This window comes from Bufo gargarizans, chromosome 2 (assembly GCF_014858855.1).
Source record: "Bufo gargarizans isolate SCDJY-AF-19 chromosome 2, ASM1485885v1, whole genome shotgun sequence".
NCBI lineage: Eukaryota > Metazoa > Chordata > Amphibia > Anura > Bufonidae > Bufo > Bufo gargarizans.
In genome coordinates, this window is record NC_058081.1 from 11,375,005 (window position 1) to 11,394,176 (window position 19,172).

The 19,172-nt window shown below is 47.4% G+C and overlaps 1 protein-coding gene across 4 annotated transcripts in view; it reads left to right on the plus strand.

Moving 5' to 3' along the window:
- Positions 1–15,434: 15,434 nt before the first annotated feature.
- Positions 15,435–19,172, plus strand: part of LOC122927047 — a 126,041-nt gene continuing 122,303 nt past the window's right edge. For all 4 annotated transcript variants that reach the window (XM_044278602.1, XM_044278604.1, XM_044278603.1 and 1 more), the window contains exon 1: positions 15,435–15,559. The gene's annotated coding sequence lies outside the window, so the exon portion shown is untranslated. The remainder of the gene's footprint in view (positions 15,560–19,172) is intronic.

Here is a 19,172-nt window from a genome sequence, read left to right on the forward strand (position 1 = left end):
ATTCAGTTAATGTGCAGCTAGACGCCGCAGAAGAAGAGGACTCAGCCGAGGAGGTTATTGAAGAGGATGGAGTAGAGGAGGTGGCAGTAGGCCTGCCTGCAAGTCGTGGCGGCAACTCCGCTGCAGAGACACGCATTTCATGCTTGGGAGCTGTCAGCAGGTTTAACCAATGCGCAGTGTAGGTGATATACCTGCCCTGACCGTGCTTTGCAGACCAGGTATCAGTTGTCAGAAGGACCCTTGCCCCAACACTGTGTGCCAGACATGCCATGACTTCCTTTTGCACAATAGAGTACAGGTTGGGGATTGCCTTTTGTGAAAAGAAATTTTGTCCGGGTACCTTCCACTGCGGTGTCCCAATAGCTACCAATTTTTTGAAGGCCTCAGACTCCACCAGCTTGTATGGTAAAAGCTGGCGGGCTAAGAGTTCTGACAAGCCAGCTGTCAGACGGCGGGCAAGGGGGTGACTCTGTGACATTGGCTTCTTATGCTCAAACATGTCCTTGACAGACACCTGACTGTGGGCAGATGAGCAGGCACTGCTCAAGGCGAGAGGCGGAGTGGCGGGTGGTTGAGAGGGGGCAAGGAGGACAGCAGTGGTTGACGTGGCTGAAGATGCTGGACCAGGAGGAGCATGGTGGCTTTGAGTTTGTGTGCTGCTTGTACTCGTCATCATGTGTTGATCCCATAGGCATTTGTAATGTGAGATAATGTGCCTTCGCAAAGCAGTTGTACCTAGGTGGGTGTTGGACTTCCCACGACTCAGTTTCTTTTAGCACAGGTTGCAAATGGCATCGCTGTTGTTAGAGGCAGACACGCAAAAAAAAAAATGCCACACTGCTGAGCTTTGCAATGACGGCATTTTGGTGGTGGCAACAGCATGCGTTGTTTGGCGTGCTGTCTGGCTCCCCCGGGTGCCAATACATGCTGTCTGACTGTGCCACTAGCTCCTTGCGACGACCTCCCCCTGCTTCCAACTCGTCTCCTCCTCCTCTCTGTCTCCCCATCTGAACTTTCCCCCTGTTCTTCTTCTCTTCTAGTGGGCACCCACGTGACATCCAAGGACAGATCGTCATCATCAACTGCTTCACTTGTATCTGTCAACTCAGCAAAGGAAGCAGCAGCGGGAACAACATCATCATCATCATCACACCGTACGTCCATGTGTGTAATGCTGCCTGACTGAGACATATCCCTGTTATCTACATCCTCCTGCAATAATGGTTGTGCAATCACTCATTTCTTTTAATTGATGTGTAATTAGGGTTGCAGAAGGCGGGCGAGTGGTAACTTGACAGGTGCCCGAAGCTGAGCTGGAGGAGGATGGTGCGTCAAGGTTCCGAGCGGAAGCTGTAGGAGATTGGGTGTCCTGTGTTAGCCAGTCAACTATGTCCTCATAACTTTTTGAGTTCAGGGTACGTGGCCTCTGAACACTGGGCATTTTTCTAGGGCCAAAGGGAATCACAGCATCACGACCACGATGGCCCCTGTGGGGTGGCCTGCCTCTGCCGGTCATTTTTTTTTTGATTAGTGGTACTATGAGTGCAAGCTACTGTGACACCAGATATGAGTGGCACTGTGCACTGGCAGAAGTTGGCAGAGTAGACGCTGTAGGCCCGACACACACGCTTGCACACAACTAACTGCTATTCAATCTATTACAGTCAAAATTTTAGTTTTTTCTTTAAATGTGCACTACTCTTACACCATATATGAGTTGAACTGGTGTGACACTGTGCCCTGGCAGGGCCTGAAACACACACGTGTGCAGGCAACTGACTGCTATGATATTACAGTCAAAAATTATTATTTTTTTGTTAAATGCAAGCTACTTTCAACAAATTTTATTGAGCAAATCAAAATAGTACAAAAAATGAATAGTGGAGGAATGACAAGTCTTCACTACTCTTACATGTATCAAAACTAGAGTTGAGCGAACACCTGGATGTTCGGGTTCGAGTAGTTCGGCCAAACTTCCTGGAAATGTTTGGGTTCGGGATCCGAACCCGACCCGAACTTCGTCCCAAACCCGAACCCCATTGAAGTCAAATGGGACCCAAACTTTTCGGCACTAAAAAGGCTCTAAAACAGCCCAGGAAAGGGCTAGAGGGCTGCAAAATGTAGTTAAATCCCCTGCAAACAAATGTGGATAGGGAAATGAATAAAAATTAAAATAAAATAAATAAAAATTAACCAATATCAATTGGTTCCATAGCAGAGAATCTGGCTTCATATCAGCAGAGAATCAGTCTTCATGTCATAGCAGAGAATCAGGCTTCACATCACCCACCACTGGAACAGTCCATTATCATATATTTAGGCCCCGGCACCCAGGCAGCGGAGAGAAGTCCCATAGCAGAGATTCAGGCTTCATGTCAGCAGAGAATCAGTCTTCATGTCATAGCAGAGAATCATGCTTCACGTCACCCACCACTGGAACAGTCCATTGTCAGATATTTAGGCCCCGGCACCCAGGCAGAGGAGAGAGGTTCCATAACAGAGATTCAGGCTTCATGTCAGCAGAGAATCAGTCTTCATGTCATAGCAGAGAATCATGCTTCACGTCACCCAACACTGGAACAGTCCATTGTCATATATTTAGGCCCCGGCACCCAGGCAGAGGAGAAACGTCCCATAACAGAGATTCAGGCTTCATGTCAGCAGAGAATCAGTCTTCATGTCATAGCAGAGAATCATGCTTCACGTCAGCCACCACTGGAACAGTCCATTGTCAGATATTTAGGCCCCGGCACCCAGGCAGAGGAGAGAGGTTCCATAACAGAGATTCAGGCTTCATGTCAGCAGAGAATCAGTCTTCATGTCATAGCAGAGAATCATGCTTCACGTCACCCAACACTGGAACAGTCCATTGTCATATATTTAGGCCCCGGCACCCAGGCAGAGGAGAGAGGTCCCATAGCACAGATTCAGGCTTCATATCAGCAGAGAATCAGTCTTCATGTCATAGCAGAGAATCATGCTTCACGTCACCCACCACTGGAACAGTCCATTGTCAGATATTTAGGCCCCGGCACCCAGGCAGAGGAGAGAGGTTCCATAACAGAGATTCAGGCTTCATGTCAGCAGAGAATCAGTCTTCATGTCATAGCAGAGAATCATGCTTCACGTCACCCAACACTGGAACAGTCCATTGTCATATATTTAGGCCCCGGCACCCAGGCAGAGGAGAGAGATCCCATAACAGAGATTCAGGCTTCATGTCAGCAGAGAATCAGTCTTCATGTCATAGCAGAGAATCATGCTTCACGTTACCCACCACTGGAACAGTCCATTATCAGATATTTAGGCCCCGGCACCCAGGCAGAGGAGAGAGGTCCCATAGCAGAGATTCAGGCTTCATGTCAGCAGAGAATCAGCCTTCATGTCATAGCAGAGAATCATGCTTCACGTCACCCAACACTGGAACAGTCCATTGTCATATATTTAGGCCCCGGCACCCAGGCAGAGGAGAGAGGTACCATAGCAGAGATTCAGGCTTCATGTCAGCAGAGAATCAGTCTTCATGTCATAGCAGAGAATCACGCTTCACGTCACCCACCACTGGAACAGTCAATTGTCAGATATTTAGGCCCCGACACCCAGGCAGAGGAGAGAGGTTTCATAACAGAGATTCAGGCTTCATGTCAGCAGAGAATCAGTCTTCATGTCATAGCAGAGAATCATGCTTCACGTCACCCAACGCTGGAACAGTCCATTGTCATATATTTAGGCCCCGGCACCCAGGCAGAGGAGAGAGATCCCATAACAGAGATTCAGGCTTCATGTCAGCAGAGAATCAGTCTTCATGTCATAGCAGAGAATCATGCTTCACGTCACCCACCACTGGAACAGTCAATTGTCAGATATTTAGGCCCCGGCACCCAGGCAGAGGAGAGAGGTTTCATAACAGAGATTCAGGCTTCATGTCAGCAGAGAATCAGTCTTCATGTCATAGCAGAGAATCATGCTTCATGTCACCCAACACTGGAACAGTCCATTGTCATATATTTAGGCCCCGGCACCCAGGCAGAGGAGAGAGATCCCATAACAGAGATTCAGGCTTCATGTCAGCAGAGAATCAGTCTTCATGTCATAGCAGAGAATCATGCTTCACGTCACCCACCACTGGAACAGTCCATTATCAGATATTTAGGCCCCGGCACCCAGGCAGAGGAGAGAGGTCCCATAGCAGAGATTCAGGCTTCATGTCAGCAGAGAATCAGTCTTCATGTCATAGCAGAGAATCAGTCTTCATGTCATAGCAGAGAATCATGCTTCACGTCACCCACCACTGGAACAGTCCATTGTCAGATATTTAGGCCCCGGCACCCAGGCAGAGGAGAGAGGTTCCATAACAGAGATTCAGGCTTCATGTCAGCAGAGAATCAGTCTTCGTGTCATAGCAGAGAATCATGCTTCACGTCACCCAACACTGGAACAGTCCATTGTCAGATATTTAGGCCCTGGCACCCAGGCAGAGGAGAGAGGTCCCATAACAGAGATTCAGTCTTCATGTCAGCAGATAATCAGTCTTCATGTCATAGCAGAGAATCATGCTTCACGTCACCCACCACTGGAACAGTCCATTGTTAGATATTTAGGCCCCGGCACCCAGGCAGAGGAGAGAGGTCCCATAGCAGAGATTCAGGCTTCATGTCAGCAGAGAATCAGTCTTCATGTCATAGCAGAGAATCATGCTTCACATCACCCAACACTGGAACAGGCCAATGTCAGATATTTTTAGGCCCCGGCACCCAGACAGAGGAGAGGTTCATTCAACTTTGGGTTGCCCCGCAATATAATAGTAAAATGAAAATAAAAATAGATTGAATGAGGAAGTGCCCTGGAGTAAAATAATATATGGTTAAGGGGAGGTAGTTAATGTCTAATCTGCACAAGGGATGGACAGGTCCTGTGGGATCCATGCCTGGTTCATTTTTATGAACGTCAGCTTGTCCACATTGGCTGTAGACAGGCGGCTGCGTTTGTCTGTAATGACGCCCCCTGCCGTGCTGAATACACGTTCAGACAAAACGCTGGCCGCCGGGCAGACCAGCACCTCCAAGGCATAAAAGGCTAGCTCTGGCCACGTGGACAATTTGGAGACTCATAAGTTGAATGGGGCCGAACCATCAGTCAGTACGTGGAGGGGTGTGCACACGTACTGTTCCACCATGTTAGTGAAATGTTACCTCCTACTAACACGTTCCGTATCAGGTGGTGGTGCAGTTAGCTGTGGCGTGTTGACAAATCTTTTCCACATCTCTGCCATGCTAACCCTGCCCTCAGAGGAGCTGGTCGTGACACAGCTGCGTTGGCGACCTCTTGCTCCTCCTCTGCCTTCGCCTTGGGCTTCCACTTGTTCCCCTGTGACATTTGGGAATGCTCTCAGTAGCGCGTCTACCAACCTGCACTTGTACTCGCGCATCTTCCTATCACGCTCCAGTGCAGGAAGTAAGGTGGGCATATTGTCTTTGTACCGTGGATCCAGCAAGGTGGCAACCCAGTAGTCCGCACACGTTAAAATGTGGGCAACTCTGCTGTCGTTGCGCAGGCACTGCAGCATGTAGTCGCTCATGTGTGCCAGGCTGCCCAGAGGTAAGGACAAGCTGTCCTCTGTGGGAGGCGTATAGTCATCGTCCTGCGTTTCCCCCCAGCCACGCACCAGTGATGGGCCCGAGCTGCGTTGGGTGCCACCCCGCTGTGAACATGCTTCATCCTTATCCTCATCCTCCTCCACCTCCTCCTCATCCTCGTCCTCCTCGTCCTCCAGTAGTGGGCGCTGGCTGGCCACATTTGTACCTGGCCTCTGCTGTTGCAAAAAACCTCCCTCTGAGTCACTTCGAAGAGACTGACCTGAAAGTGCTAAAAATGACCCCTCTTCCTCCTCCTCCTCCTCCTGGGCCACCTCCTCTTCCATCATCGCCCTAAGTGTTTTCTCAAGGAGACATAGAAGTGGTATTGTAACGCTGATAACGGCGTCATCGCCACTGGCCATGTTGGTGGAGTACTCGAAACAACGCAACAGGGCACACAGGTCTCGCATGGAGGCCCAGTCATTGGTGGTGAAGTGGTGCTGTTCCGCAGTGCGACTGACCCGTGCGTGCTGCAGCTGAAACTCCACTATGGCCTGCTGCTGCTCGCACAGTCTGTCCAGCATGTGCAAGGTGGAGTTCCACCTGGTGGGCACGTCGCATATGAGGCGGTGAGCGGGAAGGCCGAAGTTACGCTGTAGCGCAGACAGGCGAGCAGCGGCAGGATGTGAACGCCGGAAGCGCGAACAGACGGCCCGCACTTTATGCAGCAGCTCTGACAGGTCGGGGTTTTTGTGAATGAACTTCTGCACCACCAAATTCAGCACATGCACCAGGCAAGGGATGTGCGTCAAACCGGCTAGTCCCAGAGCTGCAACGAGATTTCGCCCATTATCGCACACCACCAGGCCGGGCTTGAGGCTCACCGGCAGCAACCGCTCGTCGGTCTGTTGTTCTATACCCCGCCACAACTCCTGTGTGGTGTGTCCCCCAAACATATGAGTTTCAGAATGGCCTGCTGACGTTTACCCCGGGCTGTGCTGAAGTTGGTGGTGAAGGTGGTTGGCTGACTGGATGAGCAGGTGGAAGAAGAGGAGGAGGAAGCCGAGTAGGAGGAGGAGGCAACAGGAAGCAAAGAATGTTGCCCTGCGATACTTGGCAGCGGAAGGACGTACGCCAAACAGCTCTCCGCCAGGGGCCCAGCCACCACTACATTTACCCAGTGTGCAGTTAGGGAGATATAGCGTCCCTGGCCATGCTTACTGGTCCACGTATCTGTGGTTAGGTGGACCTTGCCACAGATGGCGTTGCACAGTGCACACTTGATTTTATCAGATACTTGGTTGTGCAGGGAAGGCACGGCTCTCTTGGAGAAGTAGTGGCGGCTGGGAACAACATACTGTGGGACAGCAAGCGACATGAGCTGTTTGAAGCTGTCTGTGTCCACCAGCCTAAATGACAGCATTTCATAGGCCAGTAGTTTAGAAATGCTGGCATTCAGGGCCAGGGATCGAGGGTGGCTAGGTGGGAATTTTTGCTTTCTCTCAAATGTTTGTGAGATGGAGAGCTGAACGCTGCCGTGTGACATGGTTGAGATGCTTGGTGACGCAGGTGCCTGGTCATGCAGGTTGTGCTAAGGTTCAGATTGTTAATGCCTCGCTTCAGGCTCTGATTGCACAGCGTGCAAACCACTCAGGTCTTGTTGTCAGCACATTGTTTGAAGAAGTGCCATGCCAGGGTACTCCTTGAAGCTGCCTTTGGGGTGCTCGGTCCCAGATGGCTGCGTTCAGTAGCAGGCGGAGTCTCTTGGTGGCGGGTGTTCTGCTTTTGCCCACTGCTCCCTCTTTTGCTACGCTGTTGGCTCGGTCTCACCACTGCCTCTTCCTCGTGCTGAGGTGGTATTACCATGTACTCATCATCAGGCCTTACCATCCTTAGAACGGCATTGGGCCCCACCAATTATCGCTGTAAATGATGGCGGCTACTGGGACCTGAGGTAGTTGGTACACTAGGACGTGTGGCTGTGGCAGAACGGCCACGTCCTCTCCCAGCACCAGAGGGTCCACTAACACCACCACGACCATGTCAGCGTCCGCGTCCCTGACTAGATGTTTTCCTCATTGTTACCGTTCACCACAAAAAGAAAAATATTATTTGGCCCAATGTATTGAATTCAAATTCAGGCCTTTTTTTACAGACACCTAACACTATCTGGCTATCTATTTAGGTACCGTATTACACTAATACAGGCACAGCAGAAACCACCGATTTAGCTGAAAATAAATTTGAGGCCTAGTATTTAGGCGCTGGATGACAGGTATACGTTTACGGACAGAATTAGACTTGGAATTGCACAGTAGCGTGTGTGTGAAGTTATTGAGAATGACCCTATCTGTACCTTGAATCTTATATAATCTTTTAATGAATAGATTTAAAGTAGGCCTGATACAGCAGAAACCACTAATTTAGGAAATTGCTAAGTTGGGAATTGTATTTCAACCCAGAAAAAAATATATCCTTTGCCAGACAGCAGACAGTATTACAATTGGCTGGCCACAGCTGAAACACCAGATTTTAGGGTACTGCTTTTTTGGCAATTGTATTTCACCCCTCAATAAAATAGCAAGCACAGCCAAGCCCCTGATGTAGGATATAGCCAAAAAATAACCACACTATTGATGGTTAAATGCACTTGTTGACAGCTTGCCCCTAATGTGGGATATGGCCAAAAAATAACCACACTATTGATGGTCAAAAGCACTTGGTGACAGCTTGCCCCTGATGTAGGATATAGCCAAAGGATAACCACACTATTGATGGTTAAATGCACTTGGTGACAGCTTGACCCTGATGTAGGATATAGTCAAAAAATAACCACACTATTGAGGGTTAAATGCACTTGGTGACAGCTTGACCCTGATGTAGGATATAGCCAAAAAATAACCACACTATTGAGGGTTAAATGCACTTGGTGACAGCTTGACCCATATGTAGGATATAGCCAAAAAACAACCACACTATTGATGGTTAAATGCACTTGGTGACAGCTTGACCCTGATGTAGGATATAGCCAAAAAGTCCCTGAAGATTCTTTAAATTCAGCATCTGCAACCTCCAGACATTAATGGTTTCTTTACAGTTTTTTTTTTATAAACCATCCAGATTTTGCTCTGGCCCTTTCAACTGTCTTGCATCCTTTACCTTGTCTGCAACTATTCCATCCTTCACCTTGTCTGCAATACTGTCAGGGGTTTTAACCCTATCTGCTCCTGTGTTCTCTTTTACACTGCAGGAAAGGGGGACACCTTCTGCCACCATCTCAGATTCATTTTCCCGTGCTGTTCAGCCCGATTCCAGTATAGGAACTGGGCTGGGCTCAGCAATGGGTTCAGAAGGCACAAAACGTAATACTTCTTCTTTTATGATCTTCTTTTTCTTTTCTCTTACCACCTCGTCCTCCGGGACCTCCTCGTCACCGAAATACAATTTGCCCCCCGGGGATTCCAGCTGCCTGATCTCCACCATTAGTCTCCCCCTAGACCTGCCTTCATCCCCAGAGGATGACATAACTGGTTCACAGGGGTCCCCTTGGCCACCTGGTAATGAGTCCACCTCTAATTCAACCGCCAACTCCTTCACCTTCCTCTGGCTTCCAGATCGCAGCCCTAACAGACTGGAGCCAGACATGCTTTCAAACCAACAGTCATTTTTGCATTTTTCAATAAACGGCCCTCCATTTTTCACTATAGAGGCCCTCTTTTCCTCCAAAGTCGCAATCTCCTCCTCCAGCTTTTCCAGCCTGGAGGAGAGGACCACTCTTTTACTTCTTGGTAACATGTTGTCCTGAACTTTCATATCCTTATACTCCAATTTAAGTTGTTTTAGTTCCTTCTTTACATCCTCATACTGGTTTAAAAAATATGCCACCCTTGATGAGTATAATGAGGGGGTTTTAGTGGGGCCCATGACACCCCCAATTAAACAGTCTCCTGGCCTCTTCAGCTGGTAAACCAGAGGAGATACCAGGAGAAGAACCAGAAACACCAGCAACAACACCAGGAGCTAAGTCACTACTAGAAGTGAAAAATAGCCAGCAGCACTCCAAATCAATTCAAAAGTTGATGATTTATTGGACCCAAAATCAGGCGACGTTTCAACAGCTTGTTGCTGTCTTTATCAAGCACAGTGCACATGTGTTACAGACACACTTTAAATAAGGGCATCAATCAAAAATAGATTAACATCAATTGAACATAATACAGTGAATATACAGTGAACGAACAATACATGTGATCATAGAAAATACATATAACAAATTGGCCTCATTTGGCAAAAATAATTTTTCGTGAGAACAAATCTTAATAATGAAAGTAAAAATTCTTGACAAATTTCGGAATAATCAGAACTTCTAAGACACGCCTCAACAGCCTGCAGGCCGAGCTATAAACTACACACGTCGAATGACACAAGAGCCGAGCCTGCAGGGACCTCAAGTTCATTTATTTTGGACAAAAAATCACCTGTGTCTCTGATGAATGATCTGGTGGAGATGGCAAAACGGCGCAACATATCTTGAATCAAGTATATTTTTTTTATGAGAATTGCTAAAATTTTCTCTTTTTGTTTTTAGATTCATTTTGATCTCACTGCCTTGGCGGAGGCACTGCATGATGTGACGTTCATCCTGGTTCCAGTTGGCTCCCCAATATCTATTTACTCTATTCAACCAATATATGCCTGGTTCAGTGCTTTACTATTTGTGCGGAATTTTTTGTACATTGTTCTGGATGCCCCCGTATACCGTTCATATAGAAAAATTTGATCCGTTTGACCATGGTACCTGCATTATTATGGTTGTTCTTCCCCTTTTTTCCTTGAATTGAATGCTTATATTCATTTATGGGTATCAATGTTGTTACTTTTTGAGAGAATAGTGGCGTTCCGTGGGGATCCCCCTGCGATGTAGGGTTGTTTTCCCATTGTTCACGCCGATATCTCATTATTATGAATTGTCAATCAATATGTGACATTCATATACAAACCATGTAAAACATTTTTTATAGTTTAGATTTTGGATCTTTGGGGCACTGTGCCCGACTACCATACGTGCTTTGACATGTGGGTGGCCGTGCGGCATTGCCCTAGGACCCATTCATTTATAGTATCGGGTTCCATGGACTAGCAGCTCTATTGAGATCACTTTGATCATGTGATATGTGTTGGGTGGCACCCATTACTGCTCTGACATGCGCACAATGCATTTGATCCAGTTTCGTCCATCTTAGTTGTGGGCGTTAGCCAGCCGCTCGAAAATGGAGGAATCGCGAGATTTGATATATTCGCGCATGCGCTAATTACGTGTATTTTCGCGCATGCGCTAATCACGAGATTTTCGCGCATGCGCTAATTACGTATAGTATTTTCGCGCATGCGCAAATCGTGCATGGGGACGCCAATGGAGCATGTTCAACGCCAACCATGCAGCTGCCCACCTGACAGTGAGTTTTTAATTCACCTTATTAGGGTAATCACTGACACTTTTTATGTTATATTCCATATAAATCACGATATGTGGAATTAATGTAGTTTTAGTCTGATGTATTATTTTTGCCAAATGAGGCCAATTTGTTATATGTATTTTCTATGATCACATGTATTGTTCGTTCACTGTATATTCACTGTATTATGTTCAATTGATGTTAATCTATTTTTGATTGATGCCCTTATTTAAAGTGTGTCTGTAACACATGTGCACTGTGCTTGATAAAGACAGCAACAAGCTGTTGAAACGTCGCCTGATTTTGGGTCCAATAAATCATCAACTTTTGAATTGATTTGGAGTGCTGCTGGCTATTTTTCACTTCTAGTACATTGGACCTAGGTGCTGGTCCACACTGGCCGGACGTGCACCCCCTGCTTATACAGTGTGCTGCTTCCTCACTTTCTTCAAATAAGTCACTACTAGTTACACCTGATGCACCCCTTCTGGACTGAGGCACAGTAATACTACTCCTATCTTTACATACCTCACCCTTTGGGGTTCCAGGCTCCATTCCTGCAGCTTTTCTTGGTCCAGAGACTCTGCAGGCTGCTCTGGCTGCTTGTTCAGCAACCCGACCCGCTGGCTCTGCTCTCTGTTCACCCGCCGCCTGTTAAGCAGCGGGCCTTTCTTTTCCATCCAGCTTTCCTGGGTGCAGAGTTATCTGCTCTGAAGAGGAGCTCAGAGAGGATCCTAGGCTTGTTTTCCTCCCAGGTGATCTCCTGACCCCGTCCGGTACATTACTGGAGTCACACAGGGATTCCTGTAGTGGATCTCTGCTGCTCCTGGTTGCTGGTCCTCTCCTGCCCGTGATCTGAGCAAGGCTGTCATCTGCTCCCTGCAGCTTTGCAGCCGCACTCTGCGGGGTTCTCTGAGGCTTTTCACTGGCCACCGGTGTCACATCACCGCTGTTTCTTAAAGCTGGAGAATCAGGAGGTAAGTCTCCAGTTTCAGGGGGTCTTCCTGCGGGGTGCCAATATGGCTGCCGGCATGTGTAGATAAACAGCGGCAGTTGGGGGCTCGAGGATCCATACAGGGAGAACACGCCACCCCCTGGGGAAAGGGCAGTGTATCCCCCCAGCACACAATGTCAGGCTCTCAATCCTCTCACAAAGTGCAGGACAGAGGCAGAAACACAGCTCCTCCCACAGGATGTTATACACTGTGGTAATGGCAGACTGCATGGCTAGGGTCTGGATGTTATACACCTATGGAAATGGCAGACTGCATGGCTAGAGGCTGGATGTTACACACCTGTGGTAATGGCAGGCTGCATGGCTAGAGGCTGGATGTGATACACCTATGGTAATGGCAGACTGCATGGGTAGGGGCTGGATGTTATACACTGTGGTAATGGTAGACTGCATGGCTAGAGGCTGCATGTTATACACTGTGGTAATGGAAGACTGCATGGCTAGAGGCTGGATGTGATACACCTATGGTAATGGCAGACTGCATGGCTAGAGGCTGTATGTTATACACTGTGGTAATGGAAAACTGCATGGCTAGAGGCTGGATGTGATACACCTATGGTAATGGCAGACTGCATGGCTAGGGTCTGGATGTTATACACCTGTGGTAATGGCAGACTGCATGGCTAGGGTCTGGATGTTATACACCTGTGGTAATGGCAGACTGCATGGCTAGGGTCTGGATGTTATACACCTATGGTAATGGAAGACTGCATGGCTAGAGGCTGGATGTGATACACCTGTGGTAATGGCAGACTGCATGGCTAGGGTCTGGATGTTATACACCTGTGGTAATGGCAGACTGCATGGCTAGGGTCTGGATGTTATACACCTGTGGTAATGGCAGACTGCATGGCTAGGGTCTGGATGTTATACACCTGTGGTAATGGCAGACTGCATGGCTAGAGGCTGGATGTTATACACCTGTGGTAATGGCAGACTGCATGGGTAGGGGCTGGACGTTATACACCTGTGGTAATGGCAGACTGCATGGGTAGGGTCTGGATGTGATACACCTATGGTAATGGCAGACTGCATGGCTAGAGGCTGGATGTTATACACCTGTGGTAATGGCAGACTGCATGTCTAGGGTCTGGATGTTATACACCTGTGGTAATGGCAGACTGCATGGCTAGAGGCTGGATGTGATACACCTATGGTAATGGCAGACTGCATGGCTAGAGGCTAGATGTTATACACCTGTGGTAATGGCAGACTGCATGGCTAGGGTCTGGATGTTATACATCTGTGGTAATGGCAGACTGCATGGCTAGGGTCTGGATGTTATACACCTATGGTAATGGAAGACTGCATGGCTAGAGGCTGGATGTGATACACCTGTGGTAATGGCAAACTGCATGGCTAGGGTCTGGATGTTATACACCTGTGGTAATGGCAGACTGCATGGCTAGGGTCTGGATGTTATACACCTGTGGTAATGGCAGACTGCATGGCTAGGGTCTGGATGTTATACACCTGTGGTAATGGCAGACTGCATGGCTAGAGGCTGGATGTTATACACCTGTGGTAATGGCAGACTGCATGGGTAGGGGCTGGACGTTATACACCTGTGGTAATGGCAGACTGCATGGGTAGGGTCTGGATGTGATACACCTATGGTAATGGCAGACTGCATGGCTAGAGGCTGGATGTTATACACCTGTGGTAATGGCAGACTGCATGTCTAGGGTCTGGATGTTATACACCTGTGGTAATGGCAGACTGCATGGCTAGAGGCTGGATGTGATACACCTATGGTAATGGCAGACTGCATGGCTAGAGGCTAGATGTTATACACCTGTGGTAATGGCAGACTGCATGGCTAGAGGCTGTATGTTATACACTGTGGTAATGGAAAACTGCATGGCTAGAGGCTGGATGTGATACACCTATGGTAATGGCAGACTGCATGGCTAGGGTCTGGATGTTATACACCTGTGGTAATGGCAGACTGCATGGCTAGGGTCTGGATGTTATACACCTGTGGTAATGGCAGACTGCATGGCTAGGGTCTGGATGTTATACACCTATGGTAATGGAAGACTGCATGGCTAGAGGCTGGATGTGATACACCTGTGGTAATGGCAGACTGCATGGCTAGGGTCTGGATGTTATACACCTGTGGTAATGGCAGACTGCATGGCTAGAGGCTGGATGTTATACACCTGTGGTAATGGCAGACTGCATGGGTAGGGGCTGGACGTTATACACCTGTGGTAATGGCAGACTGCATGGGTAGGGTCTGGATGTGATACACCTATGGTAATGGCAGACTGCATGGCTAGAGGCTGGATGTTATACACCTGTGGTAATGGCAGACTGCATGTCTAGGGTCTGGATGTTATACACCTGTGGTAATGGCAGACTGCATGGCTAGAGGCTGGATGTGATACACCTATGGTAATGGCAGACTGCATGGCTAGAGGCTAGATGTTATACACCTGTGGTAATGGCAGACTGCATGGCTAGGGTCTGGATGTTATACACCTGTGGTAATGGCAGACTGCATGGCTAGGGTCTGGATGTTATACACCTATGGTAATGGAAGACTGCATGGCTAGAGGCTGGATGTGATACACCTGTGGTAATGGCAGACTGCATGGCTAGGGTCTGGATGTTATACACCTGTGGTAATGGCAGACTGCATGGCTAGGGTCTGGATGTTATACACCTGTGGTAATGGCAGACTGCATGGCTAGGGTCTGGATGTTATACACCTGTGGTAATGGCAGACTGCATGGCTAGAGGCTGGATGTTATACACCTGTGGTAATGGCAGACTGCATGGGTAGGGGCTGGACATTATACACCTGTGGTAATGGCAGACTGCATGGGTAGGGTCTGGATGTGATACACCTATGGTAATGGCAGACTGCATGGCTAGAGGCTGGATGTTATACACCTGTGGTAATGGCAGACTGCATGTCTAGGGTCTGGATGTTATACACCTGTGGTAATGGCAGACTGCATGGCTAGAGGCTGGATGTGATACACCTATGGTAATGGCAGACTGCATGGCTAGAGGCTAGATGTTATACACCTGTGGTAATGGCAGACTGCATGGGTAGGGGCTGGATGTTATACACCTGTGGTATTGAAACTGAATGAAGCTCATGAATTCAATAATTCAGGGTTGTGTCCCAATACTTGTCTGTATAGTGTACACGTGTATATATATCACATACTCATTAACACACAACACGTTATAGAATACCTTTTTTATTATTAAAGTCAATAAACAAATCTGTAAAAGCTCCATTAAGTATTACTTCTCCTTTAACAAAAAATAATAATAAAACCACTGTGCACTTTTCACTGAGGAAGGAATGTCAGGGGCAGTCACAGAGTACAAGATGATGCAATGTCCGGAGGATCTGACTTTGTTCATTGAGTTACATTCACTTTCACTTTCCCTGGAATTTCCTCTCTTCTTCAGATAAGTGAGGAGGAGGGACAGAGTCCTGTAACAGGAGACAGAGCCGAGAGAGGAGAAGACATTTATTCTACTTCTTACAGGTAAGTCATAGGACTTCTAGGACTCTCCTCCCTGCCTGGGGTCATGTACGAAAACTGTGGCCTGGGGCACTGAAGACATCAAACCTGGGACTTGTTTACAGGAAATGTCACACAAGGAATGTGACAACTCCAGATGCAGGAATTAGGAGGTTAAAGACGCGCAGAGAATGAGCTGCCTGCGGGGATCTGACTGTAATCTGCTGATAGAAAAAGTTACCTAAGTTTATTCATTGGAAGGGTTTTCATTTTTTCATCGCCCTGTGAGGCTTCGTTCACACTCCAGGTTTGGACTTGATGTTTGTGTGTCCAGCCATAACTATAACCCCGAAAGGACACAGAATAGTTTGATACTTAAGGAACCCCAATTTTTTTTCTGACTTTCTGCATTTCAGAAGTGATAACTCACTACAATGCTGTATGAGAGCTGATGTTATGTAGCTTTGAATGACGTCATTTTAGGGTTACCCTGTCAGATAGCGTTTGTATCACAGCAGAACCGCACACAACTGCCGCACAATACAAATGCAATACAAATACTATGTTAGAAAGTATATTATAAGTATATTACACACCTCAGTAAGTCACACCTATCGATAGCACACCTATACCAGTCCTTAAAAGCACTTTTGTGCCCCTATTAGCTAGTGTTTGGTGTCCCTAACAGCCTGTCCCTGCTCCACACAGCAACCTCTCCCTACACTGGCAAAGCACTGAAAGTAAAATGGAGGTCAGATCGGGTTTCTTTATAATGTAGGGGGTATGTCCATGTGCTGAAATGTCTGTATTGGCTGTCCTGTACCACCTGATGGATGTGTCATGGGTCAAAGTTCGGTGCAATGCGAACAGAATATGGCGCATTCGAATATCGGCATATGTTCACTTGTTCGGCGAATCACGAACGTGCTAAAAACATCTGTGATTAGAGATGAGCGAATTTCTCAAAAATTATATTCGGCTGGTACTCTGAATTCTGCCCAAAAATTTGGTTTGATGCAAATTTAATTGTGGCAAATCACGTTAAAAAACGTCTATTTCCTGGCTTCAGAGAGCCTTATACTGGTGTAGAACACTGTGCCTTTATAGTGGTGTAGAACACTGTGCCTGTATAGCGGTGTAGAACATTGTGCCTGTATAGAGGTGTAGAACACTGTGCCTGTATAGCGGTGTAGAACACTATGCCTGTATAGTGGTGTAGAACACTGTGCCTGTATAGTGGTGTAGAACACTGTGCCTGTATAGTGGTGTAGAACACTGTGCCTGTATAGTGGTGTAGAACATTGTGACTGTATAGGGGTGTAGAACACTGTGCCTGTATAGTGGTGTAGAACACTGTGCCTGTATAGGGGTGTAGAACACTGTGACTGTATAGCGGTGTAGAGCACTGTGCCTGTATAGCGGTGTAGAACACTGTGACTGTATAGGGGTGTAGAACTCTGTGCCTGTATAGCGGTGTAGAACATTGTGACTGTATAGGGGTGTAGAACACTGTGCCTGTATAGTGGTGTAGAACACTGTGCCTGTATAGTGGTGTAGAACACTGTGCCTGTATAGTGGTGTAGAACATTGTGACTGTATAGGGGTGTAGAACTCTGTGCCTGTATAGCGGTGTAGAACATTGTGACTGTATAGGGGTGTAGAACACTGTGCCTGTATAGTGATGTAGAACACTGTGCCTGTATAGCGGTGTAGAACACTGAGCCTGTATAGCGGTGTAGAACACTGTGCCTGTATAGCGGTGTAGAACACTATGCCTGTATAGCGGTGTAGAGCACTGTGCCTGTATAGTGGTGTAGAACACTGTGCCTGTATAGTGGTGTAGAACACTGTGCCTGTATAGTGGTGTAGAACACTGTGCCTGTATAGTGGTGTAGAACACTGTGCCTGTATAGTGGTGTAGAACACTGTGCCTGTATAGTGGTGTAGAACACTGTGCCTGTATAGTGGTGTAGAACACTGTGCCTGTATAGCGGTGTAGAACACTGTGCCTGTATAGCGGTGTAGAACACTGTGCCTGTATAGTGGTGTAGAACACTGTGCCTTGCAGTAACACGTATAGGGAGTCTGCTGTGGTTGTGAGATAATACTGTGAGTCCGTATGACATGCAGATGACAGGCGTCGCTCTACGAATCACTGCACACTTCACTTGTTTGGGCGGTTAAGGGGCCAAAACTGAGAAGAAATACGTCAAGTATGAACTCAGCCTTACAGATCAATGTTAGCGCCAGGTATAAAGAACTGTGCAGAGGCCCAAGATCCTACTGTAGCGTGAAAAAGCGCACTCCTTTTACACCGTCGTCAGCTGATTCCACATAGATGTCTACAGAACCGATTCTATTAAACGCTTATACAAGTAGAGCCCGCGACAGAGTGGAGATGGTGTATTGACGTCACTGATTATTTTTCCCTTCCTCTGATCCATCAGAACAATAATCCCAAAAAAGCGGATCCTGTCTGTGGAGCATTTGCCTTCACTCGGTCAGCATTTGGTCAGTAATCCATCAGTATCGCTAAAGCCCAAAAAAAAAGGTGTGGATCCAAAACAGTGATCACACATGAATGGAATATTTGCATGTCTTCTGTGTTTTGTACCCACTCCTGCTTTTGGCTACCAAATTATAAGACAATTCTGATGGGACCATACAGGCCTTACAGCCGCTACATAGACAGGATCCATTGTGCGTCTCATTTTTCCTTCCTTCTGATAGATCAGAAGAAGGGTCAAATAAATGATGATGTCAGCCAGGCCGAAAGCCAAAATTGTGGCCTAGTCATAAAGTGGGGAGGGTAGGAACAGCATGAGGAGACCACAGCATGAGGAGACCACAGAGTGGCACAATGACATAGTGGTGAGGTGGAAGCAGCATGAGGAGGCCACAGAGTGGCACAATGACCGTGTGAAGGTGGCAGCAGCAACATTATCAGGAGGAGGCCACTTGGCCTGGAGGAGTCCCAAAAGATAATAAGTGCTTGATTTGTGCAATGGTCCAACCATCTTAACACAATAGGGGAGTAGATATAAAGCTGCGTGAGCCGTCACTAGCCGATATCTGTAGGGCCTCTGAGTACAAGGGGTGTGGATACTGATGGATCAGGTCAGAACAATGATGCTGAAGGGAGAGTGGAGGGCGGTGAATTGAGGAGAGTTAGATCAGGGGATGCTATAGGCTAACCTAAAAATATATGTTTTTATGGAGCGCCTAAAACTGTGGATGTTATGAATGTTGGAGACAGGAGTGAGATATTTGGATTATGGTGTCATAAGTCATTGGCTGAAAGGAGGGCACGGGTAGGATGGTAGACATAAATAAGGGAAGACATGTAGTTTAAATTGAATCCTGTCCTGTATGGGCAGCCAGTGCAATGACTGGCAGAGGCATCTGATTAACGGCTAGACAGATAGATCAGCCTGGCTGCTGCATTCATGATAGATTGGAGAGGGCAGAGTCTGATGAGGGGGAGGCAAATTAGTAATTATGTCCCTCACAGTGTGAGGCTCTACCATAACCCTTAGCCAGCACACCTTCTGGTTTGGGGTTATGTTTGACTCAGGTCCTTGTTTAAATAAATAAAATAATAATATTAATAATAATAATAATAATAATAATAATAATA